The 20193-nt window shown below is 30.9% G+C and overlaps 1 protein-coding gene across 1 annotated transcript in view; it reads left to right on the forward strand.

Annotated features, from left to right (window-relative positions):
- Positions 1 to 12507: 12507 nt before the first annotated feature.
- The window catches only part of TFPI (tissue factor pathway inhibitor), a 56820-nt gene continuing 49134 nt past the window's right edge, over positions 12508 to 20193 (forward strand). The window contains exon 1 of the mRNA XM_016150548.2: positions 12508 to 12798. The gene's annotated coding sequence lies outside the window, so the exon portion shown is untranslated. The remainder of the gene's footprint in view (positions 12799 to 20193) is intronic.

Raw genomic sequence — 20193 nt, forward strand, 5'->3', positions numbered from 1 at the left:
ATTTCCTTATTTCTTTCTTCTTTCAATTCTACTTATTAAATTTTAAGGATACGATTGGCTGCATTGACATTTTCTTATTATTCTTCTGCTTTCTTTTGCTCCCCTAAACATTTTCCCCACGGTCAGACATTTTCTCTAAAACTTCTAATAAATTTGTTTGCAATTATGACTTCATACTACCAAAAAACCACATGTTAATTTAATTAAAATTTGCCATGCCAATGAGGAATATTGGGACAGTTTGTGTGTTTATGTGGGCAAAAACTGTCATGTGCCAAAATATATGCCCTGACCCCTATGTTCAAAAATGTACTAAAATGTAATTTCCAAGAAAACACAAATATTTACCTGTTTTATTTACTGGTAATTTCCCAGTAGGGGCATGTAGTAGGTGATCAATAATTGGTAAATGGATAATTCAGAAAATTCTCTGCATGAATTATAGCAAAGTGGGAGGCAGCAAGGCATTATGATGACCATATGTTAAATATTAGAAGTTGTTAATCAAGTTAACAAATTATAGCATAAAATATTATGTATCTTACTTAGCCCTATATACTTCATAAAGATGAAATTGTAAGATACAGTGTAAAGCTATAATTTTTATATGGCCGAATGTCTAAATTTTTACTGTGGATATTGTGGATATTTGAATAATTGGCCAGTGATGCTTGGATAAATAATAAACTAAATGCATACCTAAGTCATAAATATTTATCTATTTATTACATACCGTTGCTCTTTTTTGCCTTCATTTTATTAATTAATGATTAGTAAAAATTAATAATTACTTATAGTCAAGATTGTCATAAAATTTTGTTCTATTTTAACTGTATGAAATTTGTATATTTTGTCCAAAATGTAAATTAAATCTAAACATATAAAAATTTCATGTTTTCAAAGTTTTTTCTTCTAAAGCATTCAAAATTTTATATTAAAATATAAATTCAAAGTGCAAAATTTTAACGAATATTAAAATAAATCGTATGACTAAAATTTTAATATAATTTTTGAAAATCTGACTGTCTCATCAAATGTTTTAAGAAAAATAAAACTATCAGCAGTTCTGGTGTTAGTGTTCATCTAGTTGCCAATAAAAATAATTATTTTTGGTAGGTAACTTTACATGTTACCTATTGTTAGACCTACACATAACGAATTTCAGAATTATATGAATTGTTTAATATACTGAACCATTCCTCACACTCTATGTGTGGTTGTTGTAAATACCTTCCTAATTTGTGTGTTCTTCCAAAAAGAAAAATTGGAATTAAATGAGAAGCCAGAAAATGAACACTCAGGACTATTGAGAAAATAATAATTAGCATCTAAAATGCTATTCCATTCCTGCTATCTGAAAGAGGATTTGACAAGATAATTATTTTAATTTTGTATCTTAACTGAACACGATTGCGACTCATATTCTCTCTGTGCACAGAAGCAGAAAAATGGGGTAGTTTACAATGAAGAAGCTAGGAAACACCTTGATCAAGTGATCAAAATTAATACACATCATCACTAATGAGGCAAACCAAAATCATGCAACCCCTGATGGAATGAAATGAGAAGAAAACAGCCTCTCTCTGTTATAGTCCAAGAAGAGATATACCACCTAAATTAATTATGAGGGACTATCAGGCAAACCCAAATTAAGTATATTCTAAACTTGCCTGTAATCATCAAAAGTGTCAATAAAAGGAAGCCATATTTAAAAATAAGCTATATCTTTGTAAGTTAATATGGAATAAACTCTAAAATGTTTTAAATTTTTAAAAATTGAAGAACAGTACTTCAATTTTGAAAAAATATATACATATAATTTCAGAATGACAAAGGAACAGTTAAAAGTGTCTACGACTGGGAGTAGAACCAGGTGGAGAGTAAGAAAAAGATGTTTCTTTTCCTTTTCTCACTTATTTGTACTGTTTGATTTATTGTTAACCTAAACAAATATTTAATTTAAATTTTAAAAAATAAAAAATTTTAAATTCCTTTGACTATTGTTTTTAGTCTCAGAAAATGGAAAATATCATTAGACAAAAACAAAATACTGTTTTTAATTTAATCATCACATGATTAATAGTAGGCCATGACACCTGATGTCCAATCCGGTCCTTGTCATCAGCCAGCTATGGCTTTTGGGTATGGCCTTTCAATTCTCTGGAATTTAACTATTCATCTATATAGATGAGATTTCTTGTAACTCTAACCTTAAACACTCCTAAAACATAAATTAACACTTACATAACATGTTGTCAACAGAGGGCAGTAATTAACCACAAATAGCTCTATGTTTTCTATGAGCGAGAAATGAACCATATTTATAGAATTTAAAGGAAGACAGTATTTAGAGTACTACCATTTTCCTCACTATTTCTGAAAAATTTGATCACATTTTAGTTTCGTTTCATTTCATTCAAACACTTCAAGCAACCAAATACTTCTTTGTCTCAAATAACTTTAGTCCTTTGAGTTAGAAAAATAAAACATGATAAAAGAGGGGAAAATATAAAGTGAGTTTTGTGTTGACAGAACTTGTCAATGGAAATCTTAATGCTAGTTCCTCTCTTCCTGCTAATCATTTGCATGCAGATGCTAATGCAGTAGTGTCAGCTAGAAGGGCTGCAGACAAGGGATTACTACGGATTTGGATTTCATGCTATGCTCAGCTACTTACTGTCTTTAAGTACTAAGCAATGCCTAATTGAATGAAGCTTTCCAATGTTCATAATTCTTCAAATTTAAAACAGTAACTTTAAAATAGTTACTTTATAGGATTGTTTGAGGATTAAAATTATTTGTAAAAGGTAGAACAGAACAGGAGGTATGTAAATAGGTGCTTAATGATGTTTATTATTATTACCGTTGCTATTATAATACATATTTCTTTTTTTTAGTATAACCGAGCCTAATTAAAGAAAAAATATTGCATTTTATCCTTAAACATATACAAGAATATATATATATGAAAACATATATAATATGTATGTATCCTTTAATAAAAAATGACTAACATTTTGTTTTCTTGAACTAAATTTTAGAAATGTTTTATGTTCTAATTAATTAAAAATAAACACCAACACCAATTTAGCTTTCATCTCAACTTAAAAAAAAGAGAAATCTGGAATACTAAATAAGAACTCTTGCAAGTCAATAAAAATAACACATACTAACAAGTAAATATGCACAAATAATATAAATAGCAATTCACACACAAAAAAATGAATATGCTTAATAAGAAAATGAATATTCAACTTCACTGCTACTCAATGGACAGCAAATTAAAATTTTTGCCAAGTAAAACTAACAGAAAAAACTTTTAAAATGTCTTTGAAGGAGTTGGTGTATAGAGTTGGTATTTCTGTAAATTATGAAGCTGAGACAGTTAGAAACTGATGTAAAATATAACTTTAACCACAAAATTTTATTCTAAAATATCAAGAAAGTAATCAAGATGTGCAATAAAAAAATTGTCTTCACATTGTAGATATTGAACAATTAGTGAAAACCTCTATAAGATAAACTAATACATTTTTTAATAAATTAGAGAAAAGAGACTTTCACCTGAAACTCCTGGAATAACTTTTTCCTAAACAGTTTTAAAAGGAGATGTTTTAAAAGGTGAAGCATTCTTTATTTTGTTTGTTGTAATCCTGGTTCTCTGAGTAAGAACTGTGATCCTTAGTAGCATTCAGTTTATGGCATTAAAATAAAAATTTCCAAGAAGACAGTGTCTTTTACCTATCTAGTTCTTCACTGTTGGCTTAGATCCTAGAACAGTGTTTTTCATATAATTGGTGCTCAATAAATATTTCTAGGTGGTATATTTACATGCAATTTTATTTTACATTTTGAAATTTTTCATAAGAAATTTATAAGTAAAAATATTTTCATAAAAATGTATAAACTTATGAGAATTAACTTTTGAAATTTCTAAAAAAAAGTTTACCTGTTGGTAATATTTTAATGATTCTTACCAAAAATCTATTCAACTCTTTCTGCCAACCATTCTTGCTTTCATAGCTGTGTCTTGTATCATTAGACAAAGGGAGATAAATAATCATAATCACCACCATTGTAGTGAGCCATTTTTCTTCAGAATTTCAAACAATATTGCATGTTTTTTTTCTAGTCCCTCTTAAAAAGGATTAGTGAAACACAAATATATATTTAATAAAGAGATATAAAAATAAAAAGTATTTTGAATGAAAAATTATAATAGTCTGCTGGAATTGCAACCAAGGAAAGAATGAGGATGGTGGCTGGTCTCTTATACTCTGAAATTCTGGGCAGGATCACATTCTCAGTCAGTCAGACTCTCTGAGAATGGGAACTATCAAGGGATTAACTCCCTGTCTACAATCTAAAACAACAGGAAAGGAGATAGAAGGATAATCTTCCCTGAGGCCAAACTTCTCTTAGCATTCTTAATAAGAGAGATAATTTATGGTATAAGTAATTATCCTTCAACTCAATCAATAAAGAGATATAAGTTAATATGGTAGTGGATCCTGGAATAAAGCTGACCTATACGTACACGCACTGTTCCAGGGAAGTTCAGAATGAAACAGCTTGGGGTATTGCCAGTGTCTATCCTGGTAGTACAGATTAGGTAAGCCTGTGGCTGGAAATAACTTTTGTCTGTGGCCTATCAAATTATTCAGTGTAGTGATCTTAGAGTCACTGAGTCTCATTTTGGTTAAAGGGAAAATGGTCTATCCTCAAAGACTAGAGGGCTTGCTGCTATATATTGACTTGAAGTAAATAAAGACTCAACTTCTCTGGTATATACTATACTATATTCATACATGGGCATCATATCATCATCAATATAGTACTGCTTATAATACTTAAGACAGACACATAAAAATGACCGTTAAAATAGCAATAAAAGTAATAAACCTAGTTAAAATAAATATTAGAGAAGGGATAAATATTGCAAGAAATATAAACAAGAAGGATAATTAAGAAAAAGTGTTACAAAATAATTAAAATGAAAAGACCAGAAAATTAAAAGCCTAAAACCAGTTTTAGGTATCAAATATAAATAGAAGCATGGCAATTAAAACCTACATGTTAAAGAATAAAACACAAAATTGTTTCAAGTGTAAACTTCAAGGCTTAACATTCCAGTGCAGAAACAAGCAGAGTCCTGAGAGGTCTGAAAACCCTAAACATCAAGATACTCCTTTCCATTGTCTTCTGAGATTTGATTTTCTTTGAAAGTGTCCCCAGGCAAATAATCTAAAGAGAGTATTTACTGAAACTCAGGTGTGCTCAGCATTGGTTAATCTCCCTTAGGGACAAGGTTTTGCATTTACTCTCACTATTTTTACCTCCTCTTTCCATGGCCTTTTCTCCCTTTGTTTTATACGTACCCAAGGTTTTATGTATTCCTATAACAATCCCATCCATAATCAATGAAAAAGGTATCTGCCTTAGTCTTTAAAAAATGTAGTAAAACAACAATTATTAAGGACAAAATTGTTAAGTCCAAGTATTCTGGAGTTGGATTTACTACTTATAAATTATTTTAACACTGTGCAGTGTTGTAGAGATGTTATAAAAATCAAAAGAGTTAAGTTAAAATCCTTAACTTAGACTAGTTTTGTTCAGAATGGCTTTATATCATTCTGTTAAATAAAATGTTATTTCTCCGAACAAAACTTGAATTTAAAAGAATATATGGTGAGCATACAAATGCATTATTTATTGTTGGGTGCATTTCTCATGCAGCAGAATGTGGGATGAAAATGTTAGAGACTTTTTGCACTGTTGATCAAATTGCATTTCACTAGAGGATACCTTTTTTCTACCTGGACATTCTTCTCTCTCAAGAAAATTCCCAGAAATGATGAAAAAAAAAACAAGCTGGGCAAGAAGGCCCTGTCCTGATGGTTATCTTCCACATCGAGTTGGGGAGAGACAGGAAGAAATAAGAGATTTTGTCTGCTAGACACCTCAAATCCATATGAATTCTTAATAGAAGAGGGGGAAAAAAACACATAAAAAGAGATAAATATATATTTCTTGTGTGTGCTTTCTCTTGGGCTACAAAATATTTGTTCTAAGATTTATACCTGACATTGCAAGACTTAAAGTGGTATCAAGATTACATATCAAGAGTGCTATCATAGCTTTATTTAGTCACATAGTACACATTAAATACAGTTGATGTGTCTGTCTATAAAAAGTACTCCTAGCCCAAATGAAGTTTATTTATTTGTTTGTTTTCCTCATGAGAAAAAGAAAACGGAGACAAAAAAAGCTCCCTGTGAGAGTTAAATTCTGAAGTTTGTTGCTATGCATGTCTGGGACAGACAGACAAAGAGAGCTGTGTGTTAAAATTCACACATCTTGCCAAGAATGTTTGTCCCTTTTGTGACAAAGCCTATTGAAAAGAAAAGTCAGTGTAGTTAGAAAAAAAATTGCTTTTAGTTTTGTATAGTTATAGCTATTAACACTTATTAGTTATCAATTCTATAAAGCTGATAGTGCAGTTACCAGGTAAGACATTTTTTTTCCTTTCATGCATATTGACTTTACAAACTATACTATAAAAGAGAAGAGACTCATTTTATAAAAGTAAAAGACTATCTTCTCTTTATTCATGTTGTGATAAAAAAGATCAAATGAAATAATATTTCAAAACTTATTCTTTTTTAAATATTGACTTGATGCCAAACTGTAATTTTACTTTCCCCTAGGCTGGTTTTAGAATTTTAAAAGTTAAACATTTTGGAGAGAATAGACAGTGAAAATATTCTCCCTTTAGTGTTTTTATGTCATTTTATACATAAAAAGTGCAGCGGGAATATTGCTTTTCTCATGTTAGATGATACAGATCAATTATTGTGACCTAAGTTTGTACGGTATTTTTTAACAATTTTTTTTTACTATCATAGGACTTATTTCACAGAGGTAGATATAAGAAATCCTATTATTATCAATAAAAAGCAAAAGGATTTACCCCTTTGTTCATGTTTTAGAGATACAGATATACTTTTCAGATTCTAATGGTAGCTAAACAAATAAACTAAATAAGAATTGAAAAATCACATTAATGAAAGGGATGATTCTAAGTAATCTCATCATGCTGTCTACTAGAATACCTAATTCTAGAAATCCAGGGAGAAATAGCTAGAAATTTAATTGGTTTTATTTTAACTCTTGGACATTACATTTAAAAAATATATTAATAAATAGCATGCTCTACACAACGACATTTCAGTGAATGACAGACTGTATATGATGGCGATCCCATATGGTTACGTGGAGCTGAAAAATTCTTATCACCTAATGACGTCATAACCCTCATAACACCATAGGGCAACACATTACTCATTTGTTTGTGGTGATACTGCTGCACAGTAATATAAACTCTACAGGAGTGTACAGTAATACTGTGCATCTTCACATTCACTCACTGACTTACCCAGAACAACGTTTAGTCCTGCAGCCTCCATTTATGGTAAGTGCTCTATATAGGTGTACAATTTTTATCTTTTGCATTATATTTTACTATACTTTTTCTGTGTTTAGATGCACAAATATTTACTATTGTGTTACAGTTGCCTTGAGTATTCAGTATAGTAACATGTCGTACAGGTTTGTAGCCTAGGAGCAGCAGACCATATAATGTAGTAAGCTAGGTGTGTAGTAGGTTTGTATAAGTGTACTGTATGATGTTCACACGATGAAATCACCTAATGACACATTTCTCTGTTGTTAAGTGATGCAGGACCGTATTGTGAAATATATTGCCTAAACACAGATAATACAAAGATTAGCTTTTCCTATTTTCTTAGTTAATACGTTTTATCTGATGAAGGAAAATCACTTGGTCAAGGTGTCTGCCTGTCAATAATGTAAGTTATGACTAAGTGTTCTGTGAAGTGGCTCCTGGAGAGGGCTAAATAACCCTCAGTCATGACTCTACCATCATGATTTCATGTTACTATTATTTCTTAACAACCATTTTCATTTTAAGATTAGAAAGAACCTTATTAATAATAAATATGAACTAGATAAAACAAAAATATCACAGTGATTCCAGTACTAGAGTTTCTGTGTATTTATTTTGATTCAACTTAATTTGAGAATTTGTTTTCCTACAGATAAAGTCAGTTTTCTTGTGATCATGAAATTTCTGAAAAATCTTTATTTATTACTATACTGCTTAAAAATATCTTATTGTAATTTGCAACACATTTTAAATCGATTATTGTTTAATTTTGTTTATACTCCTGCTTACCCTCAATAAATTTCCTGAAAGTATCCTCCCCAGATTACTTCATATCCTGAAATGAAGTGCATAGAAAGAAAAAGGAGATAGGAGACCAGGGCATGGGGGCCAAGGGTCCAGTTTAGTCCAATGTGCAGAGTTAGATCATGTAATCAGATGGATATGGTCAAGATAAGATATCTTTAAGGGAAGAAGGTATGTGGATAGGGAGTATATTACTTATTTCTGCCTGTTATGTTTGGTAACAAACTACCCCCACATCTACAATGTTTTTACCAAGAAAGCATTTATATTCTAGCCACTTTGTGGGTCACCTGAGTTGGTGTACCATTTTCTCTTTATTGTGACCCAGCTTGAAAGAATAATCCTTATGTGGGACATGAGAATCATCTGGCAGAGAAAATTTTTTTTTTTAATTTGTAGAATAAATTTCCTATAATGCTCCTAAAAACCTACTTAGCTGTTACTTATTTTTTTTTAAAGTCTGTTCATTCTATTAGCTGAAGCTAGTAAAATAGCAAAACCTGATGTCAATGTGAAAAGAAATATCTCCTTCTCACTGGTTACCAAAGAGGGACTTAGAAGGAGGAGCAGCAAGTAATATATTACCTGTTTGAACAATATAACTATCGTGGAGAGGAGTAGGAGAAGGAGAAAAATATTCCCCTTTTCCCTGACATATATCTAATTAATTTCCCCTACTTCCCTATGAGATGATTGCCTTTGGAGATATTTATTTAGAAATTAAGAAGATTGAGATACTTAATGGTTAATAAAAGCCATTTAAATATAAATTAATCATGCAGATACTATGACTTCAAACTCATACTTATACTATATATAGGTTTCTCAACTGTTATAATATGAGCATAATACTAAATTTGGCTAAAAATAAGGCAGCTGACCTGTAGCTGGTAGTATTTTGATTTACAACTATATAATTTTTTTTTCATTTATTTTTGTTTTTACTCTTTATAATAGGCACATGAAGTTAAGAGCAAAAAATAGAGGCTTCGTGTGACTTGCTGAATGGATGTTTCTACCCACAGGAGAGAAGATATTCTCAAAAGCTATGGTCTTAAATTGCAAAAACTAGGACCTAAAGCAAGAACATATTTTTAATTCTAAAATATCGGCCATACTATAATAGACATAACCAGGCTAAATGAGTTCTCAGCAAATGACAGAGGACATATAATGGGCCAGAGGACATCAAATGGGCCAGAGGCCCTTCCCAAACACTTCAAAGAGGTCAGATGCCCTAGGGAGAAGGGAAGGAATAAGGGCAGTAGACATCTAAATTTCCTGGATGCCTATAAGTAGCCAAATTTCAACTAGCAATTTAGTTAGGAGTAAATGACCTAGAATAGGCAAATATAGGGGCTCGAAAGCTAAATTAATTTTGTTGATGATAGAATAAGTACAGAGGCGATTTTGTATCATGTTTGTATATGTCATACCTATTATGCCATGTTTCAGTGAATACAATTTGATAAACCCTAGATACCATTCTTTTTTTACATCTGAAATATGAAAATGTGGATTATTTCCATTTGTTTATCAGTTTTTAGAAATTTACTCATAGAAAAGCAGTACATGGTTTAGATTCCGGATACAAGGATGGAGACTGAGACACAGAGTGACCTCAATGGCTCTCTCCTCACCTTATACAACTAAAGACCTTTGCGGTCATACTTTCTATGAAAGTTAACTGGTTGAAACATGAAATAATGAAATATCTAATATTTTACATACAGAAATGCATAAAACGAGTGTTTGATGTAGTAAAATTTAATTTCATTTTAGATGTTTATTGAAACTTCTGCATAATTTGGTTTTTAACATCCTTTCTAATTTTGATCGTCTCTATCCTGCAACAATGCGTACTCTTCTTTCGATGCCATTAAGAACCAAATTCTTACCAGATTTGTCTCACTCATATAGAGTTACCCAAACTTGTTGAAATATATATTTTAATAATAAAATTCTTAATAGGTAAAATTAGAAAATGTTTCCCGATACATAGGACAAGTAAAGAAAAAAAAAAAAGACATTATTTCTTAGACAAGAAATCAACAAACTCATGGTAAGAATTTGGAACATTATTCAAATTGTTTGAAAGTTAGAAAGAAAAAATTAACAGAATGGTGAGAAATAAAAAGGAGAGTATCTAGTATTGGGTAAGTATTTGGAACATCCAGATTAATAGAAAAAAGTTTAAGATACAATGGCACATAGGCAAATTGTTAGTGAGGAAAATCAAATCTTTTATCCAAATAATTTTGACTGAGTTGTATACAATGGAATGGCAAACTGGTAATTAGACCTCAAACAGGAGCTCACATAAGCCTCAGGGAGAGAAAAGTCCACAGAGCCTGTAAGTGTCAGCTTGTCTCATCCTAACAATAGTCTACCATAAGTCTCACGTTCTCTTCAGTGCAAGAATGTCTAAATGTGTGTAAGTTACATTTTAACAAAATGGTGAAAAGTTTTCATTATTGCCAAGTGCAGCTTAAATATGAAATCAATAATCTTGGAGAAAATAATTTCAGCTCAGCTTTGGCTCTTTCACATAGGGTTTTTACATAATAAGAAAAAGATTTCTTAAATGACTTTAGGTGGAAAGGGGTTTTATTATAAATGTACATGTTCTTGAGTACTTAGGAAAACCGGAACTAGGCCTGAGGAAGAACTGTCACTGTTCTCTCATTTCTCCTGCTCTCAGTCTTGCTTTTGTGTTTGTTCTTTTCCTGCGTCCTCTCTCAGGGGTTACACATCCTCTTTCATTTATTCTTTTCATCTGCTTCTCCCAACTAACTTTCTCCCCATAAACCCTTTCTCTAGCTTGGCTTTTTAGTTAAGAGGCTGGCATTTACTGTGTTCCTTTTTCTACAGCTCATACTTCAAGTTTCCAAAAAGGAAATCTGATTGGCTGAGTTTACTTCTACCTGAACAGAGTCTGTAGATTGGCCAAAACTTTAATCAGTCCCAAAACAGGCATTTTTCTAAACAATCTGAGCAAGATGGGAACATTGAATGTGCTTGAGTTGTGGGATGTGAGGGAATAATTATGCAGCAAAATTTTTTTGTTAATATGATATGAAATCTAGAACATGAATGAGAAAAAGCATGGAGGAGTATTCAAGCATCTGCACCCTAAAGTCAATCTACAGGACTTGAATCACAGCTCCATAAACCACACTCACCCTCCCAAAACCTGTCAGATGAGCATATAGAGATGACCTTCTTCATAAGCTAGTTATGAGAATTAAACGATATAATTTGTGCACCAGAGTTAATAATTATTCAAAAAATGTTAAAAAAAAAAAAAAAGAAAGGTTACCCTTACACAGAGACCAAAAGAAAAAAGCAAGAAAAGTTGAAGTCACAAAGAGAATCTGAGATGGAAAAAAACAAGAAACTAATGGATGTTCTGATCAAATGACTTTAGTCTTCATGGCAAAGTAGATTCTGACAGCTGATGCAATCTCTAGTGATCTTAGTCTGATAGACTGTAATTCCATATGAAAATACTAAGGGTTAACCTCAATATAACAACCTATGCAGAGGAAATCAGAGTGACATCTTGAAGTATTTACACATTGTACAGAATAATAGCAATAATAATAATAATATAAAACATAAGCAACAGCAATAAACATGATATTTAACATATTGAAGGTGAAGGGCCTCTCTTAAGTGTCTAATGTATGTTAATATGTATACATATATTTGTATATATCAACCATTTATTTAAATCAGTCCTAGAAAATTTTATTATCATTATTTAGGAAAACAGAAACTAAGACACAGAATTTAAATAATTGACAAGTTGCAAAGCTCTCAAGTAGCTGAGGCAGGCTTCACAGCCTGACATTTTACAAAAGGTAATACAACATACTGTCTCTCTAATTAGAGGGAAATTCAGTATCCCTTGAATTTTTTCATAAATATACTGACAATGTGGATGAAATCATTTGAAGATAAACTGCGGAAAAAAAAGTTTATTTTAGGTAACAATGTAATAATAAATATATAATATTCTAAAATATGTATAACTCTGGAAGAAGTGTTTTTTTTTTTTTTAAATGATTACAAAAAGAATTCTAGAAAGCAAAAGAAATAGTCATTCAAAAAATGTTATTCTGAAATCTTGGTGTAAGCTGTTTCCTTTGTCTGCTTCCTCCATAATAGAAAAGGCTTTTGAAGAGTTTGGCGAAACTAGCCTAAAGAGAGTTGGACTGACTTAAACAGGAAGCCTGGCTATTCCCAACTGTCAGTGATCTCTGAAACTGGCTCTGAGGCTCCCTCTTTGCTCCAACAGACAGGAGCGACTTTGGGCTGGATAATCGTCAGATTTTTACCTCACCCTTTCACAGCTAGCAGGATCAGATTGCATTTCCTTCATCTTTCTCCACTCCCCAGTTTCTTGATCTGTTTAAAAGAAGTAGAAAAGACAAATCCTCTCTTCAGTGCCTGGAAGGGAAAACAAAATTAACTCAACTTCGCTTTGAAAAAAATCTTTACAAGAACTTTCTTCAGAGATTTTACATGTGAGTACTTGGCAATATACTTTCTAGCCCATAAGAAATAAACTTTATTTCATCTGTGGGGGAAAAAAGCATGGTACTGAGAGGTAAAGAGGGGTAGGAAAGAAACATTGTCTGTAACCCTAAAATGAAAATCGACTCTTGTCTGTAAACAAAGTAAACTCATAATGCACTGCAAAATTAGGTTCTCAGCACTTTGCATTTAGTTCTTAAGCAAATATATATGCAATATATGTTTCTGCCTTTAAGATTATAAACAATTTAGCAAGAAGTTGGTCAGATGTAGCCTTTTAAAAAATAATTTTAAGCTTGTAGTAGCAATTCTTTACTAATTGTGTCTTATTGGAATTTTCTAAAGATGTGGTTTACCTTTAAATACTATTTAGTAATTTGTAAAAAAAAAGAACAAAGAGACTAACTGAGAGCCTTATGTTTAAAGAAACTACTTTCATTGTTATTAATTAGTGATACTTAAGATATAAACAGAATTCTTATAATCTAAAATAAATATTTTATGCTGGCATTAACAGATCGCTCTATAAAAATATTTTACAAGTCTCCAAAGACCAAAGCTTATATTCTAAGATACTTAAATAAGAATGTATTTGGTCAAGTCTATATTGCAATTACATAAATTAAGCAATAGATTATATACCTATACGATGTATTGTCATATTCTTGTTGGTTATAAAATGATATTAAACTTTCCTTCTGGTAGCAAAATAAAACCGATAACATAGAAGTACACCACCACAGAACTATAATGAGACAAAAACTATTTAATTATGAAAAAAGCTCATCTGTATGAGAGTATTACCAAAACATTAGTTCCAAAAGCAGTTCCATGTAGAAAAAAAGAAAAGATAAGCAACACCCACACTGTGACTCAGAGCTCTGGAAGTTAGTCACGAAATGACTTTGTGTAATATATGATAACATAAACACAAAGGGCAGAACCCAAGCAGGAAACATATAGCCCAGAGAGTCATGTTTTATGTGTAAAAGCATAATATTTACATCTAGGGGAAAGGTTGTGTCAATTTAGAGTTATTGCAAAGTTTTTTGATACTAACAAAATCCTTTCATAAAACATATTTAGGATTCTTTTAAATTCATCATTGTAGTGTGTGATTATTCTAAGACATGTTATCTATATCTCATCTTGTCCTTAAAGAGTGAATAATCTCTTTGAAAATGTATTAGAATACGAAATTTTAATTTGGGCATATAGATTAATAAAATGATATTAAATATTCATAGGTATCAACAGGTTAAAAATATTAATGTAAATACATATAATTAAAATTATAGATATATAAATAGAACTTTAAAGTATTTACATTTAGCAATTTAAATAGTTATATTAGGAAACCAAATTTGTCTTCTCCAGATGACTATAGAATCATCTTGGAAGTTTATATATTTATTTGGTTCCTCTCTCTATTAGGAATACTGATTTAGACAAGTATATATTTTTATAGGTGCAGTCTGATATCTTTAAGCATTTATTTTATATCCGGTGATGAGATCCAAAACCCTTTGAAAAATATGGCTCCAAATGTTCAAATGAATTGTTATCACTTGGTGTTTGCTGGTCTGATTGATTGTCCATCAGTATAGGCTTTGTTTGTTTGTTTTGGTTTTACAACTATTTGGACTAGAATTGTCTATTGTTGGTAAATTTGAAAATAATAATAGTCTTTGAAATGAAAAATTATTTTTATATTAAACTGTGGTTTTCATAATATTAATTTACACCTTCCTTAAGAATTAGTTTTCTGATCTTAGTTATCTACATTATTCAAATTCGAAAGATAATTGGACAGTATGACAAACTCCTGGAGGAAAAAGGCCAAGCTCAAAAGGCTTTTTTTTATTCTCAGAATATCTATCAATTTAACAAAATAGTAAATGCGCTATAGATTCTTCAGAAATTCAGTGTCACTAACTTTTAAGACAGACTTCAACTGATAATGTCTACCTAATAGAAGGGGTAAAAATGCAAAGCAAATATCCGAGAAATAAAAATAAATAAAGGTAGGAGAGACAATATGAAAAGGGAAAGAAAGTACTCAGAATACATTTTTTAAAAAATTCTTATTTATTAGTATAAATTAAATAAGTTAAATAATAATATTGATTAAAATGACAATCCAACTCATCTGTTCTCAATAAAGGCTGTCTTCAGATTCCCTTTTCATATTAACCATCTAAAACATTTAACTAAGAATTTAATTTGCAGAGTTGTCTTTTTAAAAACAAAAATATTGTTAAATGCATTATACCTTTTACATAAATATATAATTCTTTCTGATTGTTACCATGTACCTTAAGAGAGATCTGAATTAAAAACATGGAATGACTATTGAAGTAGTTGTTTCTGGATGTTAAATCACACCAAAATGAAGACAAGGTACAAGTTATTCCAGAGAATTCTTTCTATGCTAGATTATTTTTCTTGGGTCTCTAAGATCCTCAATGACTGCTTTCTTGAATATATCAAGTCCAGGAGCCCAATCATCCCACTACCCTTCTTTACTGACTGTAAAGACCTTCCCTGTCTTTACTTCTCTAAGTGGCAGGTGCCATGTAGAACCCAGAGCCTAAGATTTTCAACTACCAAATGGCTGAGGGTGACCAAATCGTTTCCACTTTTCTTTCTAGAACCACTAATACAAAGCCCTGGACCTTTGTCAAGAATATTATGTTCATCTCTCTTCAAGCCTCCCTTTGGGATTCTATGTTCTCCCTCAGTTGGAACAACCACATTCAAATTACTTTAAAAACAAGAGTAAATGAACATCATGATCCATAGTAAAAGTCCCAGTGCTGCAATATTTCTATCCCAGTTGTTCCATCTGATGGAACACAGGTCTCTGGTGAGGCATGGACTTATTGCAAGGAATTCCTCAATCAAAATGTGATGGTAGCATTCTCTTTAGACTGAATAAAAAATCATATGTTGTTGATTAGATTATTTAAACATCAGGAATATAAAAAATATCCATCAATATGGCACTGAGAAAATGTAGTGTTTTAAAATTTCCAAGCATAGTATGCCACTGACATCCTTCAACCGTATCACACCCTCAGCATCACCACCACTCTGCTGCCAACCTCATTCTGTATTTCCTTTTCGTGATTCTTATCAATATCCCATCTTTGAATTCCATAATAACCCATCTCTAAGCATCACTTCATTTCTCATTTCGCAAGGCTTACAAATGTAGTAAATTTCTGCAGTGAAGTGAGTCCTCAGAATAACAGGGCTCATTGAAAAATTTTGATAATATTTTAAAAAGTCACGTAGGAAAATTCAAATAAAGCCTCAAAAATGAATCAAAATGATTATATCAAAATATCAGATGCCTACTCTTGCTCTTTGTGTAACTAATTTCAAATATGCATGAATACAAAATGAATTTCTGATACATGCTACATAAGTGAACCTTGAAAACATTATAGTAAGTGAAATAAGCCAGACTCCCCCCCCCCAAAAAAAAGTAGCATATCTTTCCACATACATAGAATATCTAGAATAGGCAAATTAATAGAGACAGAAAGTAGATTAGAGGTTATCAGAGTCCAGAGAAAGGAACGAATGGTGAGTTATTACCTAATGAATACAGAATTTCTGTTTGGGGCTATGAAAACATTTGGAAATAGTGGTGATGACTACACAACATTGTGAATGTAATTAATGCCCTGAGTTGTACACTTAAAAATAATTAAAGTAGCAAATTTCATGGTATATCTATTTTACCATAATAAAAAAGTAAAATAAAACTATTCATTAAAATTTAGTTTGAAGAATTCTAGAATTACAGTGATATTCTCTATATTTTCTCAATTAATAGAATAAAAATTAAAGTATTATAATATTGGGAAAGCTGAATTTTTAAAAAGAAAAACAAGATCTTCCTGTTTTTGAATTTTTAAAAAGAAAAACAGGATCTTCCTGTTTCCTGATGAAAATTGGATCATATTTTTACCTGATATTGCTCTATTGGAGGCTAATGTATTTTATTCTTTTTTTTTTTTTTTTTGGTTTTAGTATTTTGTGAATTTAGGATTCACAGAATGAGATGGCAGGAATCCCTTCCCCTCTGTTAAATGTTCTGAAAAAGTTAATATAAAATTTATATTATTTCTTATTTAAGTACTTGGTAGAATTCACCAGTGAAATCATTTGGAACTGAAGCTTTCTTTGTGGGACGGTTTGTTAATATAAAATTCAATTTAAAAAATTATAAGTCTATTTAGGCTATCTATTTCTTCTTGAATGAGCTTTGGTAGTTTGTGTGTTTCAAGAAATTGATCTATTTCATCTAAGCTGTCAAATATGTTGGCATAAAGTTCTTAATAATATTTCCTTACTAGAATCTGTAATGATGTAAAACTTCTGGTTCTTAAAATTACTAATTTACACCTCTTCTTTTTTTTTCTTATCAGTCTATATCGAGGTTCATCAATTTTATGTATTTTGTAAAAGACCCAATCATTGGTTTAATTTACTTTCTCTACTGCTTTTGTATTTTTATTTTATTTATATCAATTCTGATTTAAAATTTTTTTCTTGCTATAAATTTATCTCTAAATATTACTTGGCTATGTAATAGTTATGCTATTTTTGATATGCTGAGTCTTCTCTTTTATTCAGTTCTAAATATCCCCTAATTTTCTTATGATTTTAACACTGACCCATGAGTTTTTTAGAAGAATATTAATTTCCAAATATGTGAGATTTTTCAAATATCTTTCTTTTATTTATTTCCAATTTAATTTCATTAGGGTTAGAATAAATATTTTATATGAATGAAATAATTTCTAATTTATTGAAATTTATTTTATGGCCCTGAGTTTGGTCTAACTTGGAGTGTTCCATATGCTTTTGAAAAGCATGTGTGGAATAGAATATTTTATAAATGCAAATTAATCAGGTTGGTTCATAGTATATATCAAATCTTTTAGAAATACTTCTATCTACTTTTTTTTATTGAATATTGGGTCATGATTGTTGAACTACCTGGCTATAATTCTGGATTTGTCTACTTCCCTTTCCAGTTCTGTCAGTTTTTGTTTCATCTAATTTGGAGCTGTGCATAAACTTCTAGGATTGTTTTATCCTCTTAATGAATCATCCCCTTTTTATAATTAAATGACCCTCTTAGTCACTGTTAATATCCTTTGCTGTAAAATGTAACTCAATATTAATATAGCCACCTTAGGTTTCTTTAATTGGTATAAAATTTGTATATTTTTCATTTTTGTGTATTCATATATAAAGGGTTTTTTTAAATTATTATTAAGCAATGGACAGTTGGGTCTTGTTGTTTTATTCAAGTAGACAACATATTCCTTTAAATTGAGGTGTTTGGAACATACATTTGATGTGATAATTGATATATTTCAGTTTAAATCTACCCCTGTTGTTGTTCTATTGGGGTCTTCTTTTGGATTTAGTATTATGCATGATGATATTTGATTTCCTTCTTTATTTGCTATCATTTTATTTTGTTATTTTCATGATTGCTTTGGAACTTAGGTTATATATCTTTGATTTATCCTAGTCTGCTTTCAAGTGATATTAACTTAGTTATCTTAGGAAAACTAATTACCTAGGAAACTTCAGTATACTTCCACTTCTCCTTTCCTGGCCTTTGTGCTATTGCTGTCACACATTTTGTTTCTACATATGTTTTAAATAATACCATACAATATCATTATTTTGGATTCAAATGGCTAATTATCTGTTTTTAGGTAAACTGTTCACTTAGAAAACATTTAGATTTATAGGAAAATTGTGATTTACAGAAAATTTTTGAGCTAGAAAGTCACTGTACAGCCCAGACCCATTTTATTAGCATCTTGTTTTAATTAGTAGGGTACATTTGTCAAAATTGATGAACTAATTATCTTTTAAAGAGATTTAAGTGTTTAAAAAAGTCTTTTGTATTTGCCCATGTAGTTATTGCTCTGGCATCTTCATGCCTTGTATGAATCCACATTTCCATCTGGTGCCATTTTCCTTCTTCAGGCACTGTCCTCTCTTTCCAGTACTCCAATTACGTGTATAAAAAGGAGGATGCTTAAAGTTAACCTCACAGCTCACTCATTCTCCATTCATGGTTTTTAGTCCCTTTTTTCCTGTTTTAATTTGCATAGTTTCTATCATTATGTCTTTTTTTTTAAAATTCTTCTGCTATGTCTAATCTGTTTATAATCCCATTTAGTGAATTTTTCATCTTAGATATTGTCATTTTCATTACTAGAAATTCAGTTGGGGTCTCTATCTCCTTTCATTACTTAATACACTTATTTTTTCTAGGTTCTTGAACATATGAAATGCAATTAAACTTACAGTTTTAATCTCCTTGTGTGCTAATGTGATTTTCTGTCTCATTTCTTTGTCATTTTGACTCTTCTCATTGTATTTTATTGTTATTTGCATGCCTCGTGATTTTTGTTTGAATGTCTGATATGAATTTTATCTTCTTGACTTCTGAAAATGTTATATATGTGTAAATATTCTTGAGCTTTGTTGTGGGTGCAGTTTAAATGCTTGGAAATGATTTGGTATTTTGTTTTCTTGCTGTTAAGCTTTGTTAGGCAAAGCAGAAAAATGTTTATTCTATGGTTAATTTTTTTCCCCAGTACTAAGAAAAACAATCTTCTGACTACATAATCATATAATCAGGACTCAGATAACATTTTCTCATTAAATGCCCTACTCCAGTGAGGTTTTTTGCAACTAAGGACAAAAAATATTCCCAGCCGTACATGTGTACTAAGTGTTATCCCCTCTAGCCCTTTCAGGTGGTTGGTTATTTACTCAAATTTGGGTAATTTTTTCTCAGGCATGCGCTAATCAGTATAAAGCTGAAGACTTAAGCCTTCTGAACATTTCCAGATCTCTCTTGCTGTATAGCTCTTTACACTTTAGCGCTCTGCTCTGCACATTCTAGCCACCTCTGCCTCTTTAGACTCCCTGCTTTGTCACCTCAACGAAGGGAGACTGACTACTGGCAATTCCAGAGCTCCCCCTCCCTGAACATTAGTGTGGAAACTCTCTCTTCAGTCCACTGGAACAAATGTACGAGTTCAGAAGGTAGGACTGAACTCGTACTCCCCATCCTTAAGTGATCACTGTTCTTCACTGACCAATATTTAATTAGTTGAAAACCATCATTTCATATAGTTTGACAGTGTTGTTTTTTTAAGTTGTTTCATGTGTGAGGATAAATCTGGTTTGTATTAGTCCACTGTGGCTGGAAGAGGAAGGGTTATTATTTAAAACAGTATTTTAACGACATCCTAAAAAGTAAAAAAATTACCATAAATAGAGAAAATTTAAGGGCGTATAAACTGCAATTCATTAGTTTGCCTGGATAAGATAAA

The sequence above is a fragment of the Rousettus aegyptiacus genome, unplaced genomic scaffold, assembly GCF_014176215.1.
Source record: "Rousettus aegyptiacus isolate mRouAeg1 unplaced genomic scaffold, mRouAeg1.p scaffold_m13_p_2, whole genome shotgun sequence".
Taxonomy (NCBI): domain Eukaryota; kingdom Metazoa; phylum Chordata; class Mammalia; order Chiroptera; family Pteropodidae; genus Rousettus; species Rousettus aegyptiacus.